At 48.4% G+C, this 14,156-nt stretch overlaps 1 long non-coding RNA gene across 3 annotated transcripts in view; it reads left to right on the top strand.

Annotated features, from left to right (window-relative positions):
* The first annotated feature begins 4,492 nt into the window (after positions 1-4,492).
* The window catches only part of LOC107216274, a 54,123-nt gene continuing 44,459 nt past the window's right edge, over positions 4,493-14,156 (top strand). For all 3 annotated transcript variants that reach the window (XR_004500492.1, XR_004500493.1, XR_001525459.2), the window contains exons 1-2: positions 4,493-5,593; positions 8,842-8,892. This is a non-coding gene — a long non-coding RNA (uncharacterized LOC107216274). The remainder of the gene's footprint in view (positions 5,594-8,841; positions 8,893-14,156) is intronic.

The raw sequence follows: 14,156 nt of genomic DNA, 5'->3' as shown, positions 1-14,156 counted from the left end.
AGGCAGAAAGCCTGAGAGAAGGTGGACGGACCCAGCAGCCGCAGCCCGGCTCCTCCCGGACCGGGCACCCTGTCGACGGCCCCGACTCTCCGGGCCACCCCAGGCAAGTCGCCGCTTCCTTCCTCGTGTTTTCGGGGCAGAGGGAGGGGAGCGGGGCCGCGACACTTGGCAGGGAAACCTTCCCCAATCCTGCCCCCCCCCGGGCCACCTCCTCCCCTGGCGTCATTGTATTTGGGCATCCCGTTATTTGGGAGGAGTGAGAGGCGCCTAGTCTTCATTCTGTCCGAGATTTTTTTCTGCCTCCTCCCTTCCGTTCCCCTTTCCCCCTACAGAAACATGTGTGGGAATTTCTACTGCTCCCCTCCCCAGATAACGCGAGTGTCTCACAGAGGTGACCCACGCGGGTACAGCAGGCACCCACCTCACGTCCCAGGGCCAGCTGCAGCGGCAGGGCGCCGGGCTGGGGACATGCAAGCATTTCAGCGTTCTTCTCTTTCACCTGCTTTGTTTGTTATTTGATCACCTAATGAAAAGATCGATGGCAGCTTGTTTATCTGGGTGATAGTGTCAACAGATTACAGGGGCAGTAATCAGATGTTTCCCAGCCAGGCTGGGCACAATTGTAATACAGAGGGAGCCTAAACATGCTCAGACTGCTCTGCTCTGGGCAGCGGGGGTTGTACGGCGGGGAGAAATTTTTCCCTTCGTCTGGGTGGAAACGCTTGGTGGTTTTCATTTCCTCCCCGCTGATGGAAAGCAGTTTTTAAACGTAGTTTGTAGAAATAGCCGATGGGTGAAGGGCCGGTGAAGTTTGCTGGAGTCCAGAGGAGAAACCCATCTCCGATGTCCTGTGCCTGCTGGGGAGGGGAGACGGGACTCTGGGCATCCATCAATAAATGCCTCATTCCTGGGATGACCAGGTTAAAGCACAGTTCAGTCGACGAGAGGCATTTCCTCTCCTCGACAAATTACAGGGACACTTTAAAACGGCCACAACTCACATTTAATTGGGAAATGAGCTTTGGTTCTTTCTTTAACCTCTGTGGATCTGCAATGTGTTAAGGAGATGGAGCTGGCAACTTGGAGACTTATTTTTCCCTCTGTTGCACTGGATGCTACTTTCCCCAGGCCAGGGTCCAGGCTGGGATCTGAAGGTGGAAGAGTTTTGGGAGACTTTAGGGGAAGGTTTGGGTTGGTTTTGTTTGTTTGTTTTTTCCCCCTCCTTTATGTGTTTCTCTTCTCCACCTCCGTCTCCTCCCTCGTGTAACCCAACCCGGAACGGCACTGGTTCCTCTCTCATCTGCTGCAGAAAGGAAAAGTTCCTCTGGAGATTAGTGGTGACAACTTTTACAGGCTGTTTCTGGCGGGGAGGGAGGCGGGTTGAGGGGTTACAGTATAATATAAAACCCAGTTGATGGCATAATTATTTTGTGAGTGGCCAGGCTGCATGTAATTGGGGAGCTCGGATACATTTCCAGTGTATTCCTAAACAAATAATTGCTTTCACCTGCCAAGCTCCACAAGGTGCTACACACACACAGATATATATATATACACACATATACATATGTACGTACATATATATATATATATATATATATATATATATATATATATATACACGGACATAGACACAGACGCAGACACATTAAAAGAAGTACTCAAACATGGGGATGTAGATACATATATACACATATATATGCACACACCTAAGGAGTGGGGTAGATGGAAGACAGTTTGTGCAGTGAGCAGCTTTGACCTGCGAAAAAAACCCCAAAAACATTATTCCTTTCATTTTTTAGTATATTTAGTTGTCCTCGGTTCTGAGGACACCTACAAGCTATAAAATCAGAGTGTTGTTCTTGGGTTTCCCCCAGCCCCCGCCTTCTTCCCTCGGCTGGAGATTTTTGGGAGGCCCCTCTCCTGGCCTGGGCCTGTTGCAAAGCGAATGAGAACAGTCACACCCGGACCCCCCCAGTCTGAACTGTGTGTCCCAGCCCAGCTGATTTCCAGCCCCCCCCAGCTAGGCTGGGGGTAGCAGTGCTGTTCCAGGCCTCCACAACTGGTGGTGCCCAGCCAGGCCTCATTTCCCATCATTAATGCTGGGGCCCTTCCTCACAGGCCTTTTTCTCCATTTGCCTTTTTTCTCCCTTTCTTTTTTCCTCCTTTTTCCTTCCTCTGCCCTAGCCAGACCTGAAGAATAACTAAATTTCTTGAGGAACACAACACATGGTGTGTGTGTGGGAGGTGGTGCTTATGGAGGAGACTCGGTCGCTCTCTGCCCTGGGCAGGTGGTCTCCGGTGAGTGGCATCACCCTCGGGAGACGGGAAGAAGTGGGGCTAGATCCTCCCGGGCCGTCTGTGGTGCTCCTTCACTGTCTCCTGCAGCACCCACCCGCAACTGTCCCGAGGGACGCACTCTGGGATGCTTTGTGCCGACCTGGTCGCTTTCTACGGGAAGCCTGATGCCGGGGGTTTGCCCACCCCACGCAGGGCGTTCCGGGTGGGTGTCTCTTTCCTCCCTCCTGTTATCCCTGTCACAGTTGCTCTAGCCCGTAGCCCAGGACGTTTCAGTCCATCCCACCGCAGGCGACTGGCCTTGGGAAACAAGGCCCTCCACCTTTCCTTGCTCAGCCCCCCACTCTGCCCGTCTGCCGCACATGCCCCGGGCCACGGCATCATGTGCAACCTGCCTTATTTATTTATTAAAAAACCCCACTCGAAATCCCCACTCTTTGGAGCGTACTCCTTCCCCCCGTCTCGTCTGTGAAATATCATCCTGGGGTCACGGCCGACATTCCTGCGATATCCAGAGCTGGTGCTCATGGGTAGCGGGTCTCAGACCCACGGGGTATCGCGCGTCCCACCCCGCCGAGGTGTGCCCACTCTTCCTCGCCTTCCGCGCGTGTTTAACCCACAGGAACGACCACCCTTCCCTTCCGCGCACATCGCCTGCTTCCCTAGAATTATTTTAGACGGGATTAGCAAAAAAGCGGTGTGACAGCGGCCCTCGCAACTCCCCCCGCCACGCCCTCGAGAAGGCAATCTGCCATTCCCGCAGCCTCCCCGGCAGCGGGTCCGCGCCGAGCCGGGGTTTGTCATTTGTTAGCAGTCAAAAGTACCGGGCTCCAGTGCCAACCAGAATGCAGGCGCTCGTCATCCCTACAGACAGAAACGCCTGAGCACCCTACAGTCAGCCTTTTTTCCCCAATTTAAAAAAAAAAAAAAAAAAAAAAAATAGAAAAAAAAAAAATATTGATCCATGCCTGGAGGTAAAAACCAAACGCAAAGATAAACTTTAAATAAATAAATAAATAATAAATATAATAAGAAAAAAGCCCAACCAACAGCCACACAACAAAATAACGGTGTCTGTGTGAGGACGGGAGAAAAGGCACCCCAAAGCAAAGGCCACTTCTCTAACAGCACAAAGAAATATAGCAATTCTCAAGTAGAGCTTCAGGAGCAGAAATTGATGACCTTTGTATACAAAGGAAACCTTCCTATGTAAGGAAAATTTGGGAATAATTATCAACACGCTTGTGAATCCAGGACCAAATATTTACATTCGGCACAAGTAAAGCTGCGGTGATCTGAGCACTGAAGCCAAGAGAAACAAAATTTTACTACAGCCACTATCATGACGCTTTGCCCTGAACAGCTCTGGCTGTATTTTAAGCTTTTGGCTTCTGTTAGGGCCGAATTTGGTGGTTTTATGATTCTGAATTGGGCTGGAGATTTTGATGAAGAGCTGACGTTTGGAAACAGTTTGTAAGTCATGAGATTGTCCTGACAATGCCATCGATGGCAGTATATAATAATTTCCTTAATAGTTACCTGTCAGAGATCCCATTTCTTTTACTTAGGGGATTAGTCCATCAAGAGTAGATCTGAGCTGGACTTTCTGCAGACCAGAGACCAGCTCCAAGATGTTTAAGTATTTAATGTCACTTTCTCCCCTGCATCCAAGACAAAACTGTATAAAAGTATGTTTGCTGGAAAAAGCCTCAGCAAAGCTAGAGCAGTAGCGTTATAATCATATTTATTCATCAGAAATTGATCTGAGTAATAAACCTTAGCATTTCCATTGAAACTGTCAGGAGCAAGATATGTTTATTACGGCGTATTCTGTCTGCGTGGGGAGGACGGGGGTGCGCTTTAGATAAAGTTTAAATGAAACAGAATAAACACAGCAGATCGCTCCAGCCCAATACAAAAGCTATAAATGACTGCTACGTATTTTACCATGCAAGGACTTTTTTTTTTCCTGTTAATATATTTATTCACACGTTTCTATCGGTTAAGCCGAGACATATCCAACGGCGTCATTAATAAGTTACACAAAATTGCCTGATCCTATCAAACGGGTCTAGAGTTATATGTTTTATTGTTAACCCCTTCCACCGAATCTTCTGAAGCTGAAAGGGAAAGGGAAAGGGCTTTTGTCCGAGTTGATCCTTGGCTATTCTGGGGCTCAGGTTGGTGTGAAAGGGACGAGGAGGTCGCTTGAAATCTCCTTTTATCTAACTCCTATTTTCTCTCTGGATCAGCAACTTTGAATAGACACCATCTAATCGCTCGTAATGGAAAATGAAAAAAAAAAAAAACCAACAAAAAAACCCCACCCAACAAAAAACAACTGTGTGTGTGCTCTGGGAGCTTCGAAAACGTTTTTGCGCTGGGCTGCCTGGCCGAAGCGGTGCTTGCCCTTGAGTGCACCAGACAAGGACCAGCGTGAGCAGCCCGCTGCAGCCGAAGCCCGCTCTGCTCACACCCTGCGCCTCTGCGGAGACACAGGCGTGCCCTGTCCTTCCTCCCTTCCCCCCTGCGCCAGGGTATTCCCTGCCTCCTGGGGCCGGGTGGTCTGGCGGTGGGGAGCAACCAGCAGCCCAGAGACCCCTTCTTGGTGCCCTTTCTTGAGGAGTGATGCTCGGAGTTGTAACACGGGACAGTCGACTCGACATTATTTTCCCTCTCACCCTCAGACTCCTGGATTTTTGTGATTTGCGCTTTTTTGCGGATACCCGGACTGAGAGACAGTCCCGGCCGCCGGGAGTGGGTAACCCCAAGGAACAGTCGCTCTGTGGCGGGCAACAACTCCGCACAGCGGCCAGGCACCGATGGGTGTTCAAAGATTTCTGGGGATCATCTTGCCAAGGTGTTTCTGATAGTATATTTTTGTTGTTGTTGTTGTTTTTGTTTTCTTATGCACAAGGAAAAAAAAAAAAAAAGAGATGGGCAAACTTGGGGGGCCTCTGTCAAATAGCAAAAGCTTTGTTCTAGAGGCTCAATCCAGGGCACTATCTCTTTCCTCCTAGCAGCTCAGAAATTGGCATTTCTTTCTCAGTCTGGGATGCTTTTGCTGTAAATTCCTTCATGTGACTACTTTGTTGCTAAGGCTACAAGTTCCCATCCCGACACACAAATCTTTTCCACTCCAGGAGCAGCTCAAGTCCTGGGCAGAAGTCATGACTTAAGAGACTTACTTCAAACTCCTTGGAGTGCCTCCCTGCTAAATACCTGCTTAAGTCTGGAGGTTCAAATGAAGTCCTCCCCCCGCCATCGTGTGTCACCCCCCTCCTTCTCTCCCGAGGTACGTTTTGCTGGGCCTTCTGGTAAATAGATGGCGAGAAGAAACACAGTCCAATAAGGATTAAATTAAGTAGAAGAAATCCGGCGGTGCATATTTTGAAGCTCCGATGGGGCGTCAAACCGATGTTTAACACATTTTTTCCACTCGCTGTGCACAAGTCCTCAGCCCCCATCGCCTTGTTTAATTTTTTCACCCCCGAGGAGGCGGCAGTTGTGGGAGGTGGACAGAAAAAGGATCCCTCGAACCAAAGATGTTTCCCTATCCTCAAATGCCATGGGAAAGGGCAGGGAGACACCGTGTCCCCAGGCACGGCTAGGGACAGACACACACACACACGCACACGCACGCACACACGGGCTCCTCCAGCACCGAAGGACCTGCGAGGTGGAGTACTGTGTAGTCATGCAGGTTGTACCTAAAAGCAGAGCTCATGTAGAAAATTTTTTGGGTTTTTTGGTTTTTTTTTTTTTTGGTCTTAGCAAAATTACCCTCCTCCTTCCTCCTCGCTGCCCTCGCTGCTCTCTTGGTTGCACCGGTGGGGAAAAATACAGTTTTATCTCCCCGGCTCAGCAGAGTGGACACGTGTTTGTGCTGAGCCCCCCAGCACCGCTGAGAGAGTGGCTCTCCTGGATGCAAAAGGAGAAAAAAAACACAACAAAACCCCCTCAACCTACCTCCCTCCTCCACCCCACCCAACCCCCAAGAAGCCTCAGAGAGGCTCTTCTCCTGGAAAAGTTAGGCTTGACTTAGTAAAGATTTGTAAATACAAAGAGAAATTAATAAATAAACCTCAAACCAGGTAGTTTGGGTGTGATAGTTTAGCAGGACTAATTGCAGAAAATGAAGCTGAAATGACTTCTCCAATTAGCTGCTGGTTGGAGTTTATTTAGAGGAACTGTCAGCTCTAGCGATGGATAATTGCTTTATTGCTCACAAAACTATCATCTATTTAGAACATATGTGCTAATTACTCTGGATGGGCGTCGGAAAGGAGACCATAAATCTATTAGCCCTTTAAAAAGTCTAAGATACTCGTGAACAATCAAACTCCCTCCCTTGGAGCTTAAGGGCAAGATTCTTGCCTGGATGGTAGTTTTTCCAGAAAAATAGAACAGAATAGAAGAATATAATATAATATAATATAATATAATAGAATAGAATAGAATTAAATAAATGTAGCCATATATATATATATATATATATATATATATATATACATACACGTATATTTGCCACCGTATATTTGCGACCTCACAGTGGGAGGGAAAAAGGTGGTCATTTTCAATAAAGGAAAACATCTTTCTGTAGACCAAACTGGTGCAATAAATCACTGTCATAAAACCGATTTTCCTCTTTAGCCTTGCACTATTTTTTTCCCCAAAAAGATTAGTTTAAAAATCTTTTAATTGGATTACTCTGGAAAATTAATCTCCTTTGGGTTCTCTAAGTTTGTGTACCAAATATCTGGAATTAATTCAGTGCCACAAAACGCATCTGCGATGTCTTTTGTTCGAACTAGCTAAAAAAGGGACAGGTAGGGAATGTGGCATTTTGCCGTACACGTTATGTCCCCTCGCAGTTTTCTCTGCAAATTCATTGCTGTAAGTGTCGCATTGTACCGCATAAAATTGCTATTGTAAAGGACATAAACAGATTTTTTTGCTGGACTGTGCTGTGGGTCAAGACACCAGTGAGGGGTGAGGAGTTTAGGGGTAAAAATAGAAAAAGGAAAAAGCTTTGGCAGCCCTAGTAGGAGTCTCCCAGGTGCCGCGCACCGACGGTCGTACCCGGGCCGAAGCGGCTTTTTGTCGCACCTCGCCCCTGGCCGCTCCGCGGGTGCGCACTCCCTCCGCGCCGCTTCCAGCCGCTCCGCACTCCCGCCTCTCTCCTCTCGCTTCCGCGGCTGGCTCTGGACCTGCGGCACTTTCGGGGCCGTCTGAGGGGAATTCCCCATTCCGGGCACCCGCTGGGATTCAGTGGGATCCCTTAGTTTTCAGCCCAGTTTGAGCGTGAGCAGCACCCTCGTGAGATGTGTGGTTAATTGCGGGGGCTGTGGGGGGTTAAAGGTGTAATGACTTGTTAAAGGGCGGTGGTGACTCCGAAACTCACCGTCTTCTTTTCCCCCGCCTTTTACAAGTAGTCGCTGTCTAGCTGCTAAAAGAGCAATAAAGCTGGGTTCATACATATATTTTTCCTTGTTTGTTTTCCCGGAATCAAACAACCCCGCCGCTTGTCCCCGCTTGGTGGTTTATATGCAGATTGTGACACTACTCGGAGTCTCGAGGACGGAGGGGGCAGGGAGCGGTTCCTCCCGGCTGTGGGGGGAGAGATGGTGAGCGGGAAAGTTCCTCCTGGGTGGAGCAGGAGGCAGGTATCTCTTGTGCGAGTGTCTGTGCCTGAGAGCTCAGACTCAGGCTGGGCAGGTGAGGGGGCAGCACGGGGTCGGCACGAAGCAGGCTGGCGTGAGGAGGATGAGGATGAAGGTAGGTTTTGACCTCTTGGGCACTGGTCTAGCTCAGAGCCCTATGGAATAATCTCTCTGCCCAGACCCAAATCTCAGTCACACTTGCACGCTTGTCGCACTTCATAAATTGTGTGTGGCATTTCCAAGTCAGCATTAAATTTTCAGTGTCAGCCTCTGGTGAACTGTGAACCGCCGAGTGGGATTGTCTGCACTTAACAATACGTGGCACAAACACGGGCGGAATCACATGGAGGGAAAACACGCAGAGCAAGGTGAACGTCCCGTGCTACAATCTGACGCTGGAGCATGCCAAAGGAGCCCAAGCCCCGGCATCCTGCAGACAGGTGGGACACCCGTGCTCACACCCAGCCAAACAACTTCCATCACAACACGCGTGTGAGATCCTTGCGTGGACGTGCACAAGCAGATCTCTGTTTTCAGACAGCGTTTACGTACTTGCTAAAGAGCCCTGAGTGGTCTGCAGTGAATTAATTACTGCAGCTCGGACCCCCGCTGACCTTGCACCGCCCTCGTATTTCTTCCTACCGTGCACAGGTAGAAGTTTTTCAGCCCCGTGCTGTAGCTAAACAGCTTAATACACACTGACAGAATCTTTATCCCTAATCACATGATGTTGAATGAATCTTAAAGTGCCTTCTGAGACAAACGAAGAATTCTCTCTCTTTCTCTCTCTCTCTCTCTCTCTCTCTCTCTCTCTCTCTCTCTCTTGTCTCCCTGTCCATCTGCCGGCACTGTGGATCTGCCCTGTGGAAAATGTTTACAGTTTGGAGGATTCTAACCTTGATTTTCCAGCTTTGACCCCCCTCTGGAAGCGGTAAGAGCAATTACTCCATATTACTGTACATATTCCACTGCCATGGTGGATCGCAGGTGTTGCAGCCGCTATTGTTCTCATCCCTTCCGCGTCCCCGCGGTCAGAGCCCACAGGTTGCACCGACCCCCATCCGCTGCCACGCCTGTGGGGTCCCTCAGAGCCCGGGGCTGCCCCCTTGCTGAGTATGCTCGGAGGTGGAGAGAGGCGAATTGGCCACCTCACCCAGCCCCACTTCTCGCCGCACTCCGGCCGCCCGCACGCTTCTCCCGCCTGTACTGAGCACGGAGATTCTTACTTTCTCCCACGAGGGGAAGAGACAGCTCATGTGCAGACAGGCATCTTTTCCGGTTTAATGTCAGGAGAGCCGAGCGCCTAACGTAAGGCAGGAGGCAAAGACCCCCGAGATGAGCTGTGACCGCCTTTTAGCCCCAGGGTGGGAGTGGAGGGAGGGTGAAGACAGTCACTGCGCCGAAGGATCCGAGGCAAAAACTAGACAGAGACTACAGGCAAAACAATTCCTAAACAGGAAAATACCTAGAAACCCCGAGCTGCACACATTTGAACAGAAAGCATCTGAGACGGCGGGTTTTAATTTTTTAGGCTGTGCAATGATCCTTTGGAAACGATGTAAGGGGTGCATTTGTAACGAGCTACAAAAGTGAGGGGTGGAGGCAGGATGCTGTGTTATGCCGGAGCATCCCCGAATAGCATTAAACTGTGTCATGGATCAGTGTCATGATGACGTATGACACACCACAAGGGATCATGATGACTGACTGGCATAATAGACATAGATAGTGGACCAAAGTCTCCTTGACAATTCTTAGTCATATGTCTTGGGGGGATAGTTTTACATTCATGATCCGTTTATTTGGAGCCAGTTCAGGGAGAGAGACACATGAAGCACACGGCTGAATCTGTCTAAGTAGGATGAAGACGGGCTTAAATGGCACAAAGCGTTGCCGGGGGGAATCTGAAGAGGTCTCAGGTTTAGAAGCAAAATACTTGGCAAAACCCCACCTGCTATTAGGCTCTACCTAATTAAGGCGGACGCCCCCCGTTTCTCCTGCCAGCCCAGGAAAGGGCAGGCTCACCCAGCATATCTCGGCGCTCCTCCGTCAATCAGCTGCAGAGCCTCTTAGGCACCACGCACCCGTACCGCGGGCTGATAACCTCCTGTCCCATTCCAAACTGCGGGATGCCGCTCCTCTCCTTCTCGTCTCGCTTGGACTTTGCTGAGGGCTGCGAAGCACCGGAACTCCAGTGGTGGCAGGGGCAGATGGAGAAGTCTCCTCCCTTCAGGTCTGCCGAGCAGGCAGAAAGCGCACCTCTAATAAACGCACCTAGAAACGCACCCAGTATGCCTCTCACTGCAAGCTGGAGAGAGCCCGAGTTGCTGGAGCTGCGGGTTTTCTTTTGTTTGCCAACTTCCCGAGCTAACAGGGGGAAATGTTTGTACTTTTTTTTCCTTTCCCTTTCCCCCAAACTTAAGTCCCCCATTGGTGGTGTCTCCAGAAGGGCCCTAGCGACCCTTTGAAGGCGATCAGCACACCGAAATCCTCCTGGGCTGGCTGGAAATGCTTGCCATCTCAACGGAGATCACTGACAGGCTTATTACCGGGAGAGCAGGTTCGCGAGGCTCCCTCTTCATACAGACCCTTCAGGAACATTGATAACCTCTAGAAATCTCCATAGGAGGCATTCCAATGAGCAGAATGAATTATACACGCCCCGAAAATAAGAATACAAGAGGGGAATCCTCTTCAGCCTGAAACAAACACCACCCACACCAGCAAAAAAAAAAAAAAAAAAAAAAAAAAAAAAAAAAAAAAAAAAAATCAGACGGTTTAGATGTTAAGAAGTCCACTAAATGTGTGAGCATCAAATGAAGGGACTAGCGACATTGTTAACAGAAAACATCTAATTAACAATGACTTCATTTGATTCAGAGGATGAAAAAGCCTTTTTAAATCAACCCAGATTTACTGGCCTAAACGCAGCCAATTTTTGAATATGGAGGTAGTACTGAGTCTGCCTTCTTCGAAGTTGTCATCTGAAAGGTAATAGTATAGGTGAAGTAATGTAGTTACACTGTGGAAACTTTTGTAGTCCCTTTCTTGGCAATTTAATTCGGTGCTGCTTCACTTTATTCGGAACAGACTGACTCCATCAACGGCGATCTCCATGTTAAGATGCATGATGCTAGAAGCAATTAGGTTCCCCAATTTGCATATTTCTCCCGACCTCAGCAGCATCACTGGATCCTTACGTTATCAACCTTTTCAAAGTAGGGGAAAGTCGGAATAAACCATGCCTCCCAAGTGTGCAGGGTGGTGAAGCCGACAAGGAAGCTGGCTATCAAAATTATCTATTTGCCTTTAGGATGGGACGAGTGAAAAATTAAAATAAAGAAGCGCCCCCGCTGGGAGCGCCCCGGTGGCCGAGTTTCGGCAGTTTAGCCATTTCACGAATTTCCCGCTGATTTCCAGCTTGTTGCTGAGCTCCTGCCCGTCACCCCGCACCTTCGGGGGGTGGCCCTGAGGGGTGGGTGATACTCCCGGTTCTGTCCCACTTCCGAAACATGAGTCACATCCACACGGGGAGAGAAAAACATCCAGGAAGGGTGCGGGAGCGCAGGCACCGCCGCCACTCCACGTGTGGTTTTGTTTTTGTTTTTGCTTTATTGAGGCGGCGCCCGTGACCGGCAGCGGGCGTCGCTCCCAGCAAACTCCCCTCCCTCGAAGGGGTGTGGGAGAAGGTGTACGTTTGGATAGCACCAAATGATGGCATCAAACCCGTATAGTTTTCTCTCCACGGGTTTCCCTAAAAGGGGACTCGTGAAGGGGTGCGAGGGTGGAGGGGGAGAGCAGGTCTTATTCTGCCCGGTCTCTCTACCCTCACAACCGGTGACAATTGACGACGTGGATAGCGGGCTACTCCTTGCCCTCAACATCCCCCTCGACCCCGCCCCACGTGCATCCCATGGAGCTGGAAATGTGAGTAAGGATCAGTGCACCTGGTGCCTGAGGGGACCGATCCTGGAGGACCTTCGGCGACTCTCCCCTTCAAAAGTCAGTTTCTCAGACATTTGCCTATCATGGGTAAAAATAACCATTTTCACATTCCCTCCTGGAAATCCAAAGAGGTTATCAGGGGAATTAGTGCTCAGCAGGCAGAGCCATCCACCCAGAGCTTTGCAGCAGCATGAAGAAAAATCTCTATAAAACTAAACAGGCAATCAGCTGAAATCTATCCTCTTTAAATAAACTGATTCCTTAGCATTTTCTCAGTATTGTTGTAAGTTGTTGTCTGTGATGTCCCCCAGGGCTCTTTCCTCTGCTCTCTGATTTGGTGTATAAAAGCACCTCTGAGTGATGGATTACTGTGTCATTGCAGCCTGCGAAGGATTAATTTGTTTCATTGATTTCTCTTTAGGCAGATTGCCAGAATTCTCTGCTTCCCACCTTTCTCCAGGACTTTCAGCAGTAATAGACAGTAACAGCCTAAGACAAATCAGCCCATTCTTGTAAAAATAGAAACACAAAATCCTGAAGTCCCAGGGAAGCTGAAAAGAAGTTTTTCCTGAGTAGACTCACTAATTCTTAAAGTGAGTCCATCTTCTCTCCTTTCTCCACTTCCCTTTTATAAGAAAAGGTTACCATGTCCTGGTGTGAGTTGCTTAGTCTCAAGAGCAATTTCAATAAGCAGTTGGATTTGAGCAGTGGGCATTTGACGGTCACAGAGAAATGTTTTGTTCATGCTAAACTGCAGGGGTAGAAATTACAGGAGGATTACAAAAACTTCAAGGTTTATTCTTTCTTTAAATCACCAGTACACCTACAGCTAATCAATTATCTATCCATCTACCTACCGGGGATATTGAAATAAAATGCAGTTTATGAGTTGCTAGTCTGATGTGTGTGGGGGTGGATAGGACTGGAATCTCTCAGATCAATTCATCTGCATGCTTTCAGGAAAACTGATAAAAAAATCAGGCCTTGAAGCATTGGGCTGTGGTGAAAAAAGGGAGGTGGGAACTCCTTTTGGTGCAGTTTGTGGAACCATGAGGGGAGTGAACGAGATCTGCTGCTGCTACTCTGACCACAGCACTGCTCTCTTCAGACCTGCTTTTTCAGCAGCAGAGACAGGTCAGCTGTGCTCTTCTGTTTATTTCCACAATGCAGCACTAAATACTGTATTGATTTAGTCTTCACAGGTTAACCTTTAGGTGTGCCTAGTGCTATAGTAAAAAGTAATGTCATAGACTGCTGTCTTTACAGCTTGGGCTTGTGGAAAGCTGTGTCATGCAAAACCAGCACTTTTAGATATCATGGAGAGCAGAGAAATGTTTATTTTACCTCTGTGTCTGTCTTGTGATGAGTGTAGCTCAATAGCTACTTTCAAAGGGACAGTAAATTTATTGTGCTGGATAGTACAGGTCCACAACATAGCAAATCTGGGAAATTTTGAAGTTAGAGCCCTACTATTTTTTCCCCCTGCTTTCTTGGAGGATGTTAACCTACTACTTTTTTTTAATTTTATTTAATTTTTTTTTTAATTTTCTGTAATTTCAGGTGTAATCCAAGCACCAGTACTAGGGTCACAGCACGATTTCCTTGTTATCCCACAAGAAAATATGCCTTTCCCTGCCTGAGTAATGTTCTTGTGTTTTCTTGTTCAAGATCCCTCTGTGGTCTGTTGAGTCTAACCTTCTCTTCTCTACCTGACAAGTTTTGGAGGAAATTTAGAAGTAGTCATAAGGAGTTAATTCTTGTTTTCACTCCTGGGAATCCCTTGAAATCCCTATTTTGTCTGGGGAAACCCTGCAGTGTGGGTTATCCTGCAGAAGAACAAGGGTGGCTGCCTCCAGGCATGGCAGCCTGGAAAACGCTGTTATCCTGGGGAATGCTGTAAACTTTCTTTCAAAGGCATTTGCGTTGTAATAGGGACCCTGTTGGACTTTTCTGGCTTAAGATAGACCCTCTCTTCTTGGCATTCCCACTCCTGATAGTTTTTCACTGTCAAGTAACTGAAAATAAAGGCACAAAATGCAACAGTTCACATTTTTCCTGCTTGGATAGCCAAGCCCCAGGGAGGCTTGGCTCTCAGGGTAGAGTTTGACTTGCTTGGAAGCAGACGCTCTCATCCCCACTGCCCCTTCCCCCTTGCCAATCCTTTTCAGCTTACACAGGGGAATACTTCAGCTCCTTTGCTAGGCAATAAGGAAAGTTATGCTCTTGATTAATAATTATAACAATATTCTT

Source organism: Parus major, chromosome Z, assembly GCF_001522545.3.
Source record: "Parus major isolate Abel chromosome Z, Parus_major1.1, whole genome shotgun sequence".
NCBI classification, from domain to species: domain Eukaryota; kingdom Metazoa; phylum Chordata; class Aves; order Passeriformes; family Paridae; genus Parus; species Parus major.
The sequence above is the reverse complement of the archived record's forward strand: the minus strand, read 5'-3'. Positions and strand labels throughout refer to the sequence as shown.